The sequence below is a fragment of the Parasteatoda tepidariorum genome, chromosome 3, assembly GCF_982258835.1.
Source record: "Parasteatoda tepidariorum strain Cologne lab strain chromosome 3, Ptep-v5.0, whole genome shotgun sequence".
Taxonomy (NCBI): Eukaryota; Metazoa; Arthropoda; class Arachnida; order Araneae; family Theridiidae; genus Parasteatoda; species Parasteatoda tepidariorum.
Genome location: NC_141757.1, coordinates 74,184,893 through 74,203,979, shown reverse-complemented (window position 1 = coordinate 74,203,979; position 19,087 = coordinate 74,184,893). Strand labels below are relative to the sequence as shown.

The 19,087-nt window shown below is 28.2% G+C and overlaps 1 long non-coding RNA gene across 1 annotated transcript; it reads left to right on the top strand.

Moving 5' to 3' along the window:
* Positions 1-7,006: 7,006 nt before the first annotated feature.
* Positions 7,007-17,591, top strand: LOC147813901 (uncharacterized). Its single transcript, XR_015432278.1, has 2 exons — positions 7,007-8,433; positions 17,291-17,591. It is a non-coding gene; the product is annotated as an uncharacterized LOC147813901 (long non-coding RNA).
* The last annotated feature ends 1,496 nt before the right edge of the window (positions 17,592-19,087 follow it).

Here is a 19,087-nt window from a genome sequence, read left to right as displayed (position 1 = left end):
TTTCAGAGCAGTGAAATGAACCATGTCTCCAGTGCAAACAAAAGCCGTTTCGAATTCCTTGTGGCAGGATGTTAGGATGATTGCGTTTTTCCTTATTGCCTCTTAGGGGGGTCAATTTCCAACTTCACTCATTTGTATAAAGACTATACAGTCAAAAAGACAGATTGTGTTTTGCCTCACAACTTTATTATTCTACTTATATGTTTTTTAATTATTTATTTATTTTTTTACGGACTCGTTATGGATTGCCTAGATCGATTATTTTTCTGGAGCCTGTAGTGTCAATATCAGTTCGGTTGCTAATTTCCTTAAAGGGGAAAAAAAGCTTTTTATTTCTGCATTATTAAAAATAAAGATGCAAATTGCGGTAAAATTTTAATGAGCAAAAATCTGATATCCATAATATTTACAGTGCTATTTATTGTAAAATCTCTAAATCACTATAGTTAAATAAATATTACTGTATAATATACTTCGTGAAATTTTGCGGTAAAATGTATTTAATTCCATAAAATTAATTTTACGGATGATGCACCCAGGGTGCTTGTAATTTTTACTATAACATGATCTGGATTTCTTACAGGTTAGTTTTTTAGTACAAATGTGCACATTTTATAATCCTGGTTATCAGAAATGTAAGTAAATTATTCACACCTTTGAAATCAATTTTATTTTTAAATAAATTTATAACTACACATACATAACTCATAAGTTAACTACCAAAATAATTAATTACGACCAAATAGTTATTTCGAAACTTATTTGAATTCAGTCTTCGAAAAGAATTATTCGAAACATATGACTAATATAAAATGAAGTTAATTTAGATAAATAAATTAAATGTAACAAACAAAAAGAGTAAATAAAGAATAAAAAGTAAAATTCATAATTGAGAATCGCCTCTACTCTGCAAAAAATTCAGATCAAATTACGGTATAAGATACGGCACTTTGGGAGCATTATTCGTAAAATCTATTTTTACCATAATATACTATTCCGTCATTTTTACAGTAATGTTTATTTAATTGAAATGATTCAGGGATTTAACGGTAATTATTACTATAAAAATTTACAGTATTTTAGAATTTTTTCTTTTTTTTGCAAAAGTACCGGCACCCTCCTCAAATAAGATAATATTCTATGAATACCAACATTATAATCTATATTACTTATTTTAAAAGAACCTTTCTTCTTTTCCAAATAAGCAGTAGTTTATTTTTAGCTGATGAAAGTGTCATTTATTTAGAAGTTTATATTTTTAAAAAAAAATATTGCTATTGATACGGTTAATTCTTCAATTCAAATTTTTTATTTCAAAAAATAAAAATGAATTCATTGAAATTATAATTACTTAAACCATAAATACTATTATTGAAACCATAAACATTAATTCATTGAAACCATAAATACTGTATTATCTTATAAGTTACATATATCATACTTTCTTATTTATTGGCCATTAGCAATTACCAATAGTATCGTGGAAGTTTCGCATCATTTAATTTACCAAAATAAGTTAAGACTTAATGTAACGTTTTACAATTCTTGTTTGTAATAAGTAATTCAATAAAACAATAATAAGATAAAATAACCAAAAATTATTATTTCTGAAGCAAAAATAATATATAAATATATATATATATAGCAAGATAAATAAATACAAAAAAAACACAAAGAAAATTAAGAAAAACAATAAGTTTTATTTATTGCGCATAAGCTGCAAGTAAATAGAATTCATAAAATAAGTTCAAAATGTCGAGAAGAGATGGGAGAAATTATAGAACAATGAGAAGAAAAAAAAAAGGGGCGGGGGAGAAAAATAATAATAAAAAAATAATAAAAAATAATAATAATAAAAAATAATAATAAAAAAGAAAAATAATAATAAGATATATATTTATAATGTAATAATATAATTTATAATACAATAAATATATATTTATATAAATAATTATTTTTCCCTCCCTTTTTTTTATTGTTCTGTAATTTTTCCCATGTATTCTCGACATTTCGAACTGGCATATTATATAAATACATACCATGAATTTTAAAAAACCGGAATTATTTATATATCTCAGGTGACGAATAACATGTTCTTTTTCACATTCACTTAAATGACTAATTATTTTACGTCACTCTTGTGGTAAGATGAAGTTTAGAATTTTTAGAATGCGGAACAGTTAGATGGATGCGTGCTTAGGGAAGGGGATGGTTCTTCCAAGAAAAATTAGAATTGCTTAATTTGGTTAGCTCTCTTTGTACATTTTTTTACTGTCATTAAATAATCAATAGGTAAGTCAGCATTAATTTGTGTGGTTATAAACGCATTAAAATTAAATTGGTACACTAAATTGTTATTTTTATTGGCGGGTATTCTTTTACACGTTTAGTTAAGTTGACTTTATTTAATCTATTGTATATTTATACTCGCATTGCCGTGAGAAACTGAGAAAATACCATCTCATTTATATTTCAAAGTACTTGTGCTTTGGGTAGCGATCCGATCACATTAAATGGTGGGCACAGTATGTGTATATATATATATATATATATATATATATATATATATATATATATATATATATATATATATATATATATATATATATATATATATATATATATATATATATATATATATATATATATATATATATATACATATATTGAACGTAACGAACCACCCGATGTTATCTATTTATTTAAAGTCAAATGAGTCGGATGATACTTAACCTCAATGTAACATTTTAAACTCTTATTATCGTTTGTAGGCAAAGGCATTTTTCTATAGCCTACACAGCATAGATACTAAACTAAACCCAGTGGCACGACACCCCATAGAGGACCTAGGCAAAGCCTCCACTTCTCTAGGAGGCTTTGACCTAGGCCTACTGTGTCCATCTCAGTTTTCTTGACCTTGGGCTCTGGGGTGCAGGAGCAGATGTTCCGGTTATGTGGTCAACCGAACGCGAAACCCCCCGTGTTTAGCTCCCAAGCATGCTTGGTACTCATTTATCGACCTACTGAAGGGATGAAAGGCTGAACACAGTATAGAGAAGAATATTAAAATGTTCAGAACTTCTTTGTGACGCTGACACTTAATCGATATTAAAATAAATGCATTGAACCCCAACTCACCAAAAAAATCATTTAGCTTTAGAAAATATTAAGAAGCAAAAACACCCTGAGCCCTTCGACTGAATAGTTGATGTTAATAACGCCAAATAAGGCAAGTCTTACGGATATAAGAAATATAAACGTTTGAAGATGTAATTAAAAATAAATGCAAGTAAGTTTATCGCAATTACCAAACCAGGGTTTTTATCGAAATTTCGAAACGAATTAATTGAGTTTTTATCTCAGAAATTGAGCATTACACCTTGAAATGCTTTGCTCTAAATTCTTCCAGTTCGTCATCTTTGTCTCATTACTTGATTATTGTATAACTTGAATGTGGTTGACGCCTCAGGCTTATAGCCTGTCACTTAATCTTCTCCTTTGTAATTACGTACACGGATTTTGATCGGTTTTTCTCATCCCTAACAGTCATTATTTTAAAAGGAAAAAATCTTAAATATTTTTTTTTTATCTTTGCAAAGGTCAAGGATGTTTGAGTTAGTATATAAGATGAAAAATTAATAAAAGGCTCGGTTCTGGTCTGTGGAAAATTTTATATTTGTTTGTCAGCCTCGATGTCATGTCTATTTTCTTATATAATAATTTTTAATATGAAAATCACGAAGCTGTCACCACTAAGCATCTCAACTATTTTATGTGCTCAAAACAGATATTTTTGAGAATTGTCCCAAACCACTGCCAGTTCAAATCACACGAAACAAACATTTTTAAGAAAAGTTTACCAAATGAATTCAAAAATTGTACATTTTGAACCTAAATGTTTATGTAAACGAGATCGTAATCCAACAGCACTTGAAAAAGGATATTAGGTGTTGTAACATTGAAATCTGGCCACAATTATGCCAAACCGTGGTTAGCAACTTTCATTAACAGAATGTGAAACTATGTGTAAAGGCGAAATATTATTAAAATATTCAGCTGATGCGGTGCTCTATTTATAATTGAAACATACTTACCTCATAAGAAATTTCGAAAAAAAATAGGTATGAAAAATGGGAAAAAATATTCTTTCTCCTAAAGTAAAAATTTTATGTTATGATATACTGCATAAAACAATTCCGCAGCAGAATTTCTAATTTATAATATTACTTTACGAAAAAAGAAAAATTAAATAAATAAAATTGATGAAAACACGCGACTTTTAATAAAACAATATCTATTCTTTAAATCAAATATACACATTGATTATCGTACTGGGAGCTATTAAACTGAAGAAAATTCGTACCCTTGATTAAATTTAATCCAAGATAAGATTTTTTCCCCAGATGAACGATCTTAATGTAAGATAAAGCTGGAAGAATCTACCCTCATGTTCTATATGTTATTTTTTTTTTGATAGACTATTATTTAATAAGACTAAGCTAATGAAGACATTAATTTTGTTACTGGTTAAATGGAACAATAAGCGTAATTGTTTTATTCAAAATTCCATACTATATGTTTTATCATTATAAACATTTTTTAAACTGTATTTCGTGTAAAGTGAGAACCAATTCTTAAATATGATGCGGATATAACTTTTATATTTTATATCGATTCAATAGTACTTTTTAGGAGACAGAATTGTAAAAATATGACTGTTTTGCATAATTTTTGTTAAGTTTTTACATTGGTAATTCAAATAAAATAATTTAGTAACTATACAAACTTAACTAAACTTACCAATCTGCAATTGTTTCATTAAAAATAAATAATTTTGAGCTGATCAAGGGAGATCTGAAAAACATGCCTATTTTGGAGCAGTTGGAGTACATTTGGCAAACATTTCCTGAAAAACGGTAATTATAGAGCAAATCTGATTTAAAGTACAACCAGTATAATTTAGAGAAAGATTATAACACGTTTGGAAAAATTTTGTACAAAAATGCTTGCCTTCGAGCAGAATTGAGTAGTTAAAGTGAATCGCTGCAACCCAAGCACAGAAATCACTGCAATAAACTTACCTTCTTTGAACAGCCGACCCAATTTCGGCTTACGACAACTAACGTTCAAATCCGAAGCCTTGTAATTTTGATCCCAATCCAGGAAACAAGGGAACTCCTTAATCAGAGGTATTGATCTGTTATGGGAACTTGGATCACTTAGTGACCCCGACACATTTAACGTGCAAGAGTCACTATTTAATATGCCGGGATTCTTCTGTCTGCTGGATTCGAACTCCCATTCTCACGAACATGAGTATAATACCCTACCAACCAGGCTAACCCGGCATAAATATAAATTTTGTAATATGTACTTGTATGATACATTCATATTCAAGACGGCGGACAATACAAGTTTGAATACCAACAGGCTGATTACCGCTACTGGTCTTCATGGATCAAACAGTTGAAACGTAAAGTAACTGCAGTATTGGATATTTATTATGAATTAAGGTCCTATTGTTCATCATGGAAGGTTTTTCAGAAAAAATTCTTTTTTCTCTGCATGTAACGTAAGTGTTGTTTTTTTTTTCACCCAAAAAATCTCCCACAAATGCAAGTTTACCCAGATACTTAAATCAGGAGTTCTTTTTTCTCCTGACTACAATTCAAAATTATAAGGTGGATGTTATTGCGCGTACACACAAGTGTATATACAACATCTCAATCTGCATAGTTACACAAATCCACAAAATGAGACCACTGCTCATCGTTCGACGATAATTTATTAAAATATAATTAAGATAATATAATAGATAGTAAATGAATAGGCATTCATTGGTGCTTCATAAATCTTATTATAAAATGTATATTAAGGAATAACCCTTTCAGTAACACGTAGACATACAGGGACTATTTATTACTAATCACGGCTGGTACGAATGCGTATGCTGCCCAATTTAAACTCTGTCTATTAAATATCTTGCTATAGTCCATTCCACCTTAAGTTGGCACTGGAGAGAAAGGTAGGTAGACCGGATTACATGGAAACTGGGTTACTCTTTAAGTCAGTACGGGGATGAGGTAGCAACAAAGGGAGAGAAAGTGGTCAGTATTGGCGTTTAAGAAAGCAAAACACCGATTTTTTTTTAAAAAACCAAGAATCGTACTAAAATTTTGTACAGAATGCGGAAAAGAGCACGAATTTTTAGAGCATTTCTCATAATCATTATTTTAAGATACTAGTTGTAAGCTGATTTCTTAATTAGTATTTAAAAAGCAGATTTTCTTATTATGATTTTTTAAGTAAACGAAACTAATTTTAAACAGAAAAAAATATACATATTTAAAAATATTCTTTTTTGCTGAAATATAAGTAAAAAAAAAAAAAAAAAAAAGAAATGCATAGATGCGCAAAAATACTTTGTTTTAAATATTTATTTTTATATTCTTATTCTTATTTTGTGTAGATTAATGTACATTAATTTATCCCACATTGGTGATTTGTTGGGGAAGGAAAAGTCAGCATAGGCTGGAAATTATTGATCATGTAAAAGATCATACTTATGTTTTATAATACTTACTGTTTTTTTTCCTTATTATAATTTTTTTATTAAACGAAACTAATTTTAAACAAAAAAAAATATTTAAAAAGATTCTTTTTTGCTGAAATCTAAGTAAAAAAAAAAACGAAATGCATAGACGCGCATAAATACTTCGTTTTAAATACTTTGTATTATTTTATTTTTATATGCTTATTTTGTGTAGATTAATGTACATTATTTTATCCCTCATTGGTGTTTTGTTGGGGAAGAAAAGGTCAACATAGGCAGGAAATCATTGATCATAAAAAATATCATACCTATGTTTTTTTAATATTTACTGTTCTTTTTTTTATAAATAAAAAATTTTAAAAAAAAATTTCAGAAAAGTTTTTTTTTTACTATAAAATTTTTTTTCCTGAAATATATTTGCTTCTAGGAGACAAAAGAACTTACCGGGAAAAAATAATTAGTATTATCCATATGGAGGGCGCGTACTGTTTGTTCGCCCCCCCCCCATGTTTTCAGCTGCCATATCCCACCCTCTTAGACTCAAAACAGGAACTCTTTGAATAACATGATAACCACCTATCCTGGTGGTTATCATGTTATTCATTTAATATTTTAGCAATTGACAGTTCCTTCTGCAAACTCTTTGTGGGGTAGCCCTGAATTGAATTCAATCCACAATTTCTCATCAGGCGAAATTCTACTTGGATGGGTAGGCGCATTTCTTCAAAAGAAAATACATATTTTGAAATATCAGAACTTTCCTTTACTTTTCAGGATCTTTGCAGGTGAAAGGAGGCTTAAGAGAAAAATCCGTATAATTTGTTATTTAAGTACAGTAGAATTAGTTAGTCTCGAAATATTTTGTCAGATACTGAAATATCTTAATATTTTCTACATAAGAGAAAGGATTTCTCAGCTTTTTGGGCTTTGTCTTTCAAAAATAATTATTAAAATATTGATTGGTTTAAATTAACCTTTCGATGTTTAAAAAAAATTAATGATTCAAATTTTGCGTCTTTTTTGAAATTATTTCAATTCCTATACATTTTATTAGTTTATAACTAACGAATTAACACTTCCATTATGGCAATTGTATTTCAGGTAATATTTAAAAGTCCCTTTAATTGCACAAACTAAAAATCTTAAATTTTGACATTATTTAAATTCCTATAAAAAGCGAATTGTACTTCAGAACTAAACATGGCGCAAAAGACGCAAAATTTGAAACTTTACAGAGATCGAATAAAGCGAAAAAATTTTTTCTTTTGTCGTAAAAAAATAATAATAAAATCACAAGTTGAATTAGCTACACAGCAAATATGCTCAACTGTCATCAGTTTAATAATATTCACCTGTCTATTGGGGTGTTTTTTTTTTTTCCATTTATTCTGAGGGGAAAAAAATTTTCATTAAATATTGTACAGATGAGGTTAATATTTAGAAAATTAAATAATCAAATACAAAAAAAAAAAAAAAACGAAATAAGAACTGCACAAGTGATAGGACACTTAAGCAAAGCCAAGGCGAATGGAAAAGCTGACTGACCAGTGTAGAAACATAGCCAATTCCTTGTCCTTGAAAACTAATTCAGCGCCAAACTAAAACACCTCCTTCTTCTTTGTACATTCGCTTTACTGAGAAGGTACTTATAAGTTAAATACATTTAAACATGAAAAACTTCTAATGAATGTTTCAAGACATACTTTTCTTACTATACAACATTTATTTATATTTGTACGCGCATTTAAACTGCAATTAATTCCAAAATAGCGAAGAACTACTTTTCAAGGGCGGAGTATTACATTTCCTACCTTTCTCTCCAGTGCCAACTTAAGGTGGAATGGACTATAGAAGTCAGTCTTAGATTTCTTACAAAAGTGGTACGAAGTTTTTTTTTTACCTTCCTGAATTTCCTTCCTTATTCTAAAATATTAATGAAATATTGTTCTAAAAATTTCCAAAGTTAAATTCTTATTCTTTATTGCATCGATAAATTAAACACCGTTTTGTTCTGGCATTATCTTTCAAGAATACACCATTATGTAGAAGAACTACAACATTGACTTGCATTTACCACGGCATTAAGTCATTTACAACTTGCCATTAAACGAAAACAAAAACTAGGACATTTTCTCTTCTGTTTTTACAAAAAATATTTTTATTCAAATGTCATTGAAAATTTGAAGAAAAAAATCATATATAATATCTTCTCAAATTGAATGGTAATTCTCCACCCGAGCAAGATCATTCGTGTTTCGAATGTAGCTGAACCCCGGGCGAAATACCTCACCTGTTCCTTTGAGTAGGGCCGCCCCTGCGTATTCGATCTCTGCGTCGGCACCGTTTATACGCGAAAAAATGACGCAGACGAGAATCCGGAACCTCAGAAGGACGCGAAAATTCGACTCCACCCTTATTCCTTACTAAAGAAATCACCTGCATTCTTTGTTTCATCGTTGCCAACGAGAGTAAAGAAAAAGGTAATAATAAATAGAGAAGAAAATGAAGGTCAAAGTTGACTTTCAGTTTCTTTCCTCATTGGGTGGACCGAATGAAAACAAAAATTAAAAAAAGGCGACTCTCTTCGTCGCTTCATTTTTACTACCACCCACACTAACTATCGACATGTGCTTGCAAATTGACTTATAGTTAGCGAGGTAATTAAGGATGGTAATTTGTTTTTCTATAATTAGAAGCTTTTCTGCGCAAAATAGGTTCCCTTAATTTATGAGAAATCTGTGTGCGTGCTTTATAAGTATAAAAGGAAAATTCCTAGCGTGGGAAAATTGGAAAAGCTTTTGGTATAAATTATATAAATACATTATTATTTTTATTATATAAAAAAGAAGTCCAAATGTAAAGGGTTTAATAAAACAGCAAGTTCAAGACATTTTCCTTATGGGCCTTATTTAGATTGACTTCTATCTATTCTATATATTAATGTTAAGATTTTAATAAATTACAAATTCATTAAATCTACCAATTATGAAAAAATGCAGAAATTAAAAGTTATTGATATTAATGAAATTCAGTATCATTATTACTTTAGAGATTCATGACAATTGTCTTTTAAATTCGCAGAAGCAAGCGTGGATATATGATATTACTATCAATTCACTATATTCACTGTATGATATCACCATCACTATGTAAGGCTATAAAAAAATCTCATTTATTCACACAAAAAAGAAGTTCAAGAAAACTCATTGAACGCAACACGTGGTTGCATTCGTAAGCGCAGTCGGAAAGAAATTTATAGGGAAGTGGGAAGCACAAGTTCTTTTTTCTTTTTTTCTAAAAAAATACTCTCTCTCTGTATATATATATATATATATATATATATATATATATATATATATATATATATATATATATATATATATATATATATATATTAAAAATATTACTAAATTTAATAATCTGTCTTATTTTTAATATTTTATGTATTAGGCAAAATCAAGTTTTCCAATCGTTAATAACTTTTCAAAACTTATTTGACAATCAATTAAAATAATTTGAAACACATTCCAATGAAACAAGTCAAGAAAATAGTAAGCAACATTTAAATTAAATATCAATAATAATGATACTTCGTATGAAATGGATTTATTGCTTAATTATAAGAATTATTGTAGAGGAAAATAAGCTCTGCACACCACTTTTAGATCTCTCTTACTAGCGTGTGACATGTTATGGGATAAGCGCTTTACCCTTCTTTGGATAGATGACCTCTCGTCTATAGGATGAGCGCTACATCCCACTTCCTCGGTATGGCTGAGAGTTCAACCGAACTGATAAGATCATAGTAGAGATAACGTAGCATGGCTCTATATTATCATGGCTAGAACACAATAAATGCTTCTTAAAAAGTTTAGGTATTTATTTCTTCACAACTATGGGTACATTTGAAACGCTAACTTTTTAATCTGAAATAGATTTAAAATGAATTCCTCATTGCGAATAATTATAAAAAATTCGGGCAATGTCCTGCATTATGTTAATCATATGTATATACCCTTAACATCACATGGTTTAGACCAAAAAAATTATTCTTAAAAAATTTGTAGTATTTATATTTTCTTATCTATTAGCGTTTTTGAAACATTTGACGCTTTTTTTTAATCTGAAACACGTTTCAAATGAATTCCTCATTACTAATAATTATAAAAAATTCGCAAAATGTCCTGCATTTCGCTTACTATATTAATGCTCTTAACGTAGCACGGTTTGGACTAAACAATTGTTTCTTAGAAATTTTGAGTTTTCATTTCTCCACAACTATAGGTATAATTGAAGAATTTGACGCTAACCTTTTAATCTGAAACAAGTTTCAAATAAATTTCTCATTGCAAAAAAGTCTAAAAAATTCGCAAAATGTCCTCCTTCATTTTGAAAATTATGCTCATAACGTATCATTGTTTGGATTGAAAATTGCTTCTTAAAAATATTATGCACCTTTTTTTTGTTGACCCATATGGATATTTTTTAAGAAAAAAGTTGACGCTCCCTTTATGATCTGAAAAAAGTTCAGAATTATTTCCTCATTGCGAAAAATAAAAAAATATTCTACGTTAATTATACATATATACTCTTAGGGTCAGTAAACAAATCCTTCTTAAAAATTTTGAGTACTTATTTCTTGAAACATATTGGTAATGTTTGAAAAAATGACTCTCACTTGTAATTTGAAATAAGTTTGAAATGAATTCCTCATCCCGAAAAATTATAAGAAATTCACAAAGTGTCCTCTATTATGTTAACTATTTATATATACTCTTAACGTTGCATGTTTTGTACTAAACAAGTCCTTAAAATTTTGGCTATTTATTTCTTCTCAACTATGTGCATTTTTGAAAAATTTTATGTTTACTTTGTAATCTGAATTTAGAATTGCCCGTAACTGCAGAGTCAAAATTTGATGTGTTGAAAGGTTTATTTTTACTTTTAAATTTAATGCGATTTTTTTCTTTGAAATTCCAATTAGTTTGCTTAGTTCCGTTTCATTTTTAAATGAAGTGCTTGTTTTTCGTTTTTTTTCTCCCGTTTACGCACTTTTGAGGGGGAAAAATTATTTATTTCTCACGAAATCTTCATTTTATAAGCTCGCTCTTGACTTTATGCCAAAAGCATCAAGAAAAATGAATAAATAAAATAAATAATTAAGAGAGATAGAGAGAAAGAGAAACAATAGATGCTGCCAGATTCCATTCTTAACATTTGTTTCGAAATTTTTAAAAATCAAAATCGTTCAAAAGATAAAAATCGTTTCCAATTATCGTTATATATATTTAACAAGTAAAATTATTTCTTGTGTGTTACTTCTTAATCTGTCACACATTTATTGTAATTGTAGGTTTAAGTTTTTTTTCCTCCCTAAGTTGATTATTTTTCACATTCAAGTAATATTACTACGTAGCGATTATCATATTAATAAAATGTTCATTTAATATGTCAAACGCAAGGCCTTTGGTGGAAGACTACTCCAGAACACAGCGTGTTTCTAGATCTTTCTAGCGATCAATGTTCTGCTAGTTCTCCACACCGATTAATAAAATCTGATTCAATGTAATTGAACTGTTAATGAAATATGGCAACTACTTTATATGAGCCATAGAATTCTAGATGCCTATAAAAAGTTAGATATTATAATACTCATTTTAAAATCCGAAGTATTAAATGAGTTGATGTTCAAATTTGAAATTTAAAAAAATTATAATATCATAAATTATAAGAAATCAAACATGTAATTTTGCTAGACACGAGAGTATTCATCCTAGAAGCAGGCCAGAGAAAGACTTGAAGATCAAAAACTGGGGAATTGTTGTCGTATCATCGAAATATCAGTTAGAAAGAGACTGTCAGAAAATCAGGGCTTATCTAAGAAGGGTGACTCCCCTTTAATGGTAAAATAATGAATGTTATGAATTTAAAAAAAAAAAAAAAACATTATTTCATAGTTTTTCATAATGTACAATCACAGCATCTCTTAAAATTTTATATTTCCAGTCCTAACTTATTGGAAACTCTCTTCTGAATCAGAAAATTTGATTGTTTTCTCCCACAAATGTTTATTTATTGAGTTATTAAACACTTAAGTTGTCCTAAAAAGTTTCCGTAAGATACGCAATCGAAATCGATCCCTGATTATGACGCGACATGCAATGACTGGAAACGCGCATTAACGTCTGCTAAGGCTATTACAATACTCTTTTAGTTCTGCTATCATGTAAATCGCATGATCGTTCCTTATTATGTAATTAATTGCAAATTTTGTGAATTAAATTTATGCTTTTGTGGTGTGAGCAAAATGGAAGAAAGATTTTTAAAACTTCAGACTGTTTAATTATCAATGTTCAAAAATTCAATATAAATGTAACTTCATTATTCATATAATTTCAGCGAATCATTAAGCTAACAGTTTTTCTTTAATAAGGATTCTTTCTACTAATGCAGTTTCTTTTATTTTTATACTATATTAAATATTTAAATACATTATAAAACGCGTATCTATTCACAATATTTTTCTTTAAGTAAATAGGAATTTCGCTATGGTTAGAAATTAGTTTTATTTACATAGTTTAATATATCACCTTATTTTTTATGCATGGAAACTGTTAGAACTTGCGAAGTTGAATTCTAAAATAGTAAAATTAATGCATTAAGCATTTTTAATGAAGAAAAATTTATTGAAATAATTGTAAAAATCACAGGTTTAGCATTTAGTATTGCCAAAAACCAAATGATCGTTTTCAAGAATCTAGTCCATTGAAAAATATCATTCCATAATCATCATCGCCATAATCTAAGTGTTTATGCTTAAAATTTCATTTTATGCAATATAATTCTGATCTATAATTTCAGCGAATCATTAAGTTAAACATTTTTGTTTGACTAAAGCTGAAGAATGAGAATCAGAAACTCTCATGTAGAACGAAAATAATTTTAATGCACTTTTTTAAAATTTAATCTATAATTAAATTGGCAGTAATGTTGATATCCATTCTCAACATTTTTATTCTTTAAGTAAATAACAATTTTGCTGCGACTAAAAATTTTTTTTATATGTTTTTATAAAATTCAAATCCTGTTTCTGTAATGCAGAATTAAATAAATGCATATTCTTGATTTATGACTCTTGATTATATAGATTAATGGAATTAATATAAGGTTAATAAATTTTACTGAAATATATTAATGTAATATTTTCTTAATTTAAAACAATAAATTAATAACAATAAAATATTTTGTTGCATTCTTGGAAATTAGAGCTGGAATAAATAACTAAAAAAATAACTTTATTTTTTACTTTTTTAAAATCTAAAACTATTTTATATAAAAAATTAATTCATTATATCCCTTCAATAAAAATGGGAATATTAAGACATAAAACAAAATCTTCGAAAACAATCTAAAATATTCTTTAAAATTAGAATTAACATTTAAAAAAATGAGAGAATAAAATTATTTTGCATTTATGAAGCATCATATGAATAGATCATATGAGGTATAACTCAATCACCTTTTTTTATTGAACTATAATTATTCATAGCTCTAAAATTTCCTCAGCTATTAATAATATTTCCGTATTGAAATTTTACAAAAATTCATTATAATTATCCCCCATTTTTATTAAACTGCATTGGGTTATAACTAAATTATGGTATAATTAAATCTTCGAGCTGGCATGTTTGTTAACAATCTAAAACAGTTAGCTTTTTGCACGAAAATTCAAACGAAAGCTAGAACATAATGTCTTTAAACCAACACTGATTGTTAACAGGCACAAGTGACGTCAGTTCATGAATAATCACGTGACTTTTCGTTTCAGATGAAAACAAAAGTAAGCTTTCTTTGATTAGAAAATAGTTAAATAATCAGCACTCTTAGGAAAGTAATAAAATATTTTTTTTGTTGGGGGGGGGGGAAATTTTGAGTGCCTTCATATATATATATATATATATATATATATATATATATATATATATATATATATATATATATACATAAATTGGCTGTAATGTCCCTTTTGCAGTAAAAAATGGAAGTGAATTCATTTGAAAGACTGAAATGTTCGACGTGACGTATCTTCAATTACAAAAAAGCAGCGTGCTTTCAACTTTCTTCTGTTAGAACTGCTGAGAGCTTTCCATACAAGGACTTTTCATACGAGCTGTAAGCTAGGGTAACTGTAAAACTACTAAAGTTGGTAAACACTGCATTCTTTAAACAAATAAAAGCATCTTCTAAAATTTAACCATTTGCATTTAAAGGATTTCTCACAGGCACCACTGTCACTTTTAAATTACCCACCACTCAAATGTTAAAATTTTTACACCTGGTGACCACTTTATTTAGTAGTTTTCAGGTATTATATGGTAAAAGTGCAAGCAGTAAGACTTGTCTTGTAAACTTTTAGTGGTTACGTCCATTTTTTATGTCGTTGAAAAAGTTGATTCGTTTTATATTGTTGCTAAGGGTAAAATTCAGTAATAGGTAATGTTATGTAGCTTTTAAAAAAACTTTTTTAATCGAATACTGCTATAAAGAAGTGGTGTAGAATTGACATTCGAATGATGAAATAATTTTTATAGTATTTTGCGCAATTAGTGAGAAAGCAAAATTGTAAATTCTGTATAGATACCAACTTTCATCTTTATATAATAATGAATACTAAGCGAGTTTCCTGATATGGAGCAAGTGGAGCATGCTCCAGTTTGGTTTCAACTGTAAGAAATCAAACAATCGTTTGGCTGACAACTTTTCGATGCTATACTTCGCTATTGCCATATCAATGTAGATAAGTAAGTATGAAACTTACTTTGCTGTTTTATCTTTACACTTTTTATCCATAAAAACTTTAAGGACTTTTAAACAATTAGTTTTATCAACTTCGTATTGGTTTCATTCGATTTAGCTTAAAACACTACACATGAAGTAATACCTCATTTGTCTATTTAGATATTTCAGATGAGTAAATAGATCTAATCAATCATAGTACTTTTTTATACTTCTTGCTTACTAAATCCCCGATAACTTCTAAACTAATAGTCCTATTGTCTTGATTTTATTGCTATTCGATTCAGCTTAAGAAAATACATAGAAAACGATACTTGTCTATGTGAGCTTAAGTTTTTCCTATTTTTGACCCCTATCTCCTTTAGTAAATATAATATGTACTTGTCTGTGATTTATAGTTTAAAGTTGTGTTTTTTGTAGCTTTATTTCTAAAAAATATCTTAAATAAATATTGGATTGCGCGAATTTCTGTTAGTGTTTTGAAATTTTTTTTTTATAATGTACCTTTGCGTAGAAATGTAAAACATTCTAATCAATTTCGAATCTTTTATCATAGAGTTCAGTGCCCATTTTTCGCAAAAACTTTTTGCCATATTTTTATTTACTGCTGTCTGTGATATAATAAATTCAACAATAAGACATCAATGCGAAAAATTCTACGTTAATAATTTTTCAAAAAGCATTTATGTAGTAAATATAAGCAAAAACGCTTTTCCGTTTTTATTCTTCAATTTAAATTATTAATGGAGAATGTGTCACCCATATAAATACAAATTTTATTTAACATAAATAAATAAGAGAACAAGAAAGATGGTGATAAATTAAAGAATTTATTTTTTATCGTTACTTACTTTATAGATGTACTTCTGTATTAATTAACACACGGCAGCTTTAAAGAATTAACACCCAAGCATTTTATAGAGTTAAAATACGGCAAATAGCCAAACAGTAAAATAAAACTAAATTCAACCGAAACTAATTAAAAGAAAACGATAAACTAATCGTTTAAAGGTTTTTTTAATCACAACGAGGTGTTAAACAGGGTGCTAAACCCATTTTAACAGAGAGTGTTGCCATTATGTCTTGCTATGAAAAAAGAAAATAAAAAGAAAAAAAAGGAATCGTGTCGTTTCTTGGCATGCTTTAGAATTAGAGAAAGTCTACATACCTTTAGAACCGATATTTTTTTAAAGTTACAGATAAAAGTCGAATGTGAATAGAAAAAATCGTTTGATTTTATTTTGCTTTTTGAATCTAAATAAAGCTAATTCAATTCTTGATATTATACAAATAAGTTTTTAAAATTTAAGTACAAGCAAAGTTTTTTATTTATCAAAAATTATATTTTAATTTATTTCAATTGAATAATTCATGATTATCAAAATAAAGTTATTTGAGATGCTTGTAACTTTTGAAAAATCGAAAGTATCAATAAATAGAACCTTTTCAATAAGATAAAACATGGATAAAAATCGTTTGCAAATAAATCTATTACCACGTAAAAGAACTCCAACTGGCATCCTAAATTAAACGTACTATTCTTGTAATAACTTTATTTTCCTGTTTGTTTTTTTCTCTTTTGTTATTTCATGTTACACTCAAAACAATGAAAAATTCGAAAGTTTATATTACTTTTTTTATTGTGAGAAAGGTAAACAATATTTTTATTCTCATTGAGCAATGCATTCCAACTTGAAATTCTCACAATAAACCTGGCAACATAATTCATCCAAAATGCTCGCATAAACTGAGAGATTTGGACGTAACTGCCATTACAACTGTTCAAAACGTGCACCATTTTTGCATCCTTTTAAGAAAAGTAAAATCTTTAACAACGTAGGAGGAGCAGAATGAAGGTATTATTATCCATTGAAACTGTTTTATTTATTTAAACCGTTTATCCTCGTCTTAAAGCTTAAGTAAAGATTATTTTTCTTTTAGATGAGTGACTACTTTTAGGACTGTGATCGTGACTGACCGTTTTATTCCCCCTCTCCGTTCAATAATAATGGAGAGATATGTTACCCATTGTCATCAGTTTACTTACCTCTGCCAAAACGTGACGGGATTGAAGGATACCTTTGCCGGAAATGGGTTTTTGAGATGCATCTTAGCTGATACAGCATAATCTAATATTGTACATAGACCGGAAACACTGTGTGATAAATACCAAATTGGAAATTATTTTGCATTAAATAGAATTTTTTGATGTCAATAAACTTTAATAAATGATCTGAAATCTTGAATTCGTTGAAAGGTGATTTTTAAAATACCAAAACAATATGTTATTATATAGGTTGGAATTATGATTAGATTTATATTTAAAGAAGAAAACTCGCTAAATGACGTGTTAAATTATCTATCATATCTTGTATCTAGGATTTAAATTTAATTTGTGGTTGCTAGTAGATTGAAAAAGTGATCACAATTCATAGGAAGTATCAAAATTTGATTGTTTTTCTATGGATGAGTTACGTGCAATGATTTCAATTTCTCGCCTTGAAATCATTAAAATTTAGTTTTGTTGATTAAAGTTATAATAATTTAGAATTTATTAGTTTTTCGAATGGGTCGTTTTAAAATTCGTTATTTTTAAAATTAAGTAGAGGATCACTAGTTAGAGTTAAGTTTGTATAAATAATTTTATTTTAAAATACATTTAGATCTAGGAAAGATAATTTGCGAATTTCACGACACGGTGCCAAAGAAGTGCGCTCCGAATTTTTTCAACTTTGAAAAATTTACTTACAAGTAGAAGTGTAAGATACAATTGAATTATTCTCGACCTTTCAATGTGGCGTTGCCATTCTTTATTTAATAAAAAAAAAAAAAAAAAATCAATATTTTAAGTCTTTCCACCAGAAAAATAAACTACAACAGAAAAGATTTAAACTTTAAAGCATGGTTGTCTAAACTATGATCGTTTGAGGGCCACATTGCAAAGAAAAAAATTGCTGGGCCACACATACGATATTTTTTCAACAAATTGAAATAAAAATTAACTCTATTATTAAAATAAATGAACTTCTTTTCATTATTAATTTTTTTAATTTGAATTAGATATGTATAGGTACAGATTTACTTTTAATTTGTAAAAGTTTCGTCTCATTTAGTTTGGATTTCATAAAGAAGGAAAAAATTCAAATTATTGAGATGGATGAATTTGCTTTTACAAATACAAATATAGATACAAATATAGATACTGCCAAAAGCTGAAGACATTAATAAAGCCATGATTGTGAAAATTAGGATATTTATAGCGGGGTAGGTAATCTTTATAAAACTCCATAAAGAACCATTCTCAAATTTTTCTTTCAGTTGAATGTCACTTTGCAGTTCAATGCATTCCTTTTGAAGATTTAGAGGTAATTTATTTATTTCTAGAGAAAATGGGATAGAAAATATGTTGAAATACTTTTCATTTTTTCGAGAATCTGGAAATTTACTTTCAAGCTCTTCAATTAAATCAGAAATTAATGCTGCATATTTTTTGCTGCTCACAGGTTTATGTGCAGCCAAAGTACTGAAATGTGTCAAATCGTTTACCTTATTTGATTGTGCCAAAATTTTAACTTTCTTTCAAACGCTGTTATTGTTTGGAACATATTATTGATAAATTGATTTTTTCCTTGAAGTCTCAAATTTAAATCATTCAAATGCTCTGCTAAGTCTACTAAAAATGCTAAATCTAAAACCCAATCTACGTCTTGAAATTCAGTCACAGGTTTCCCTTTTGAT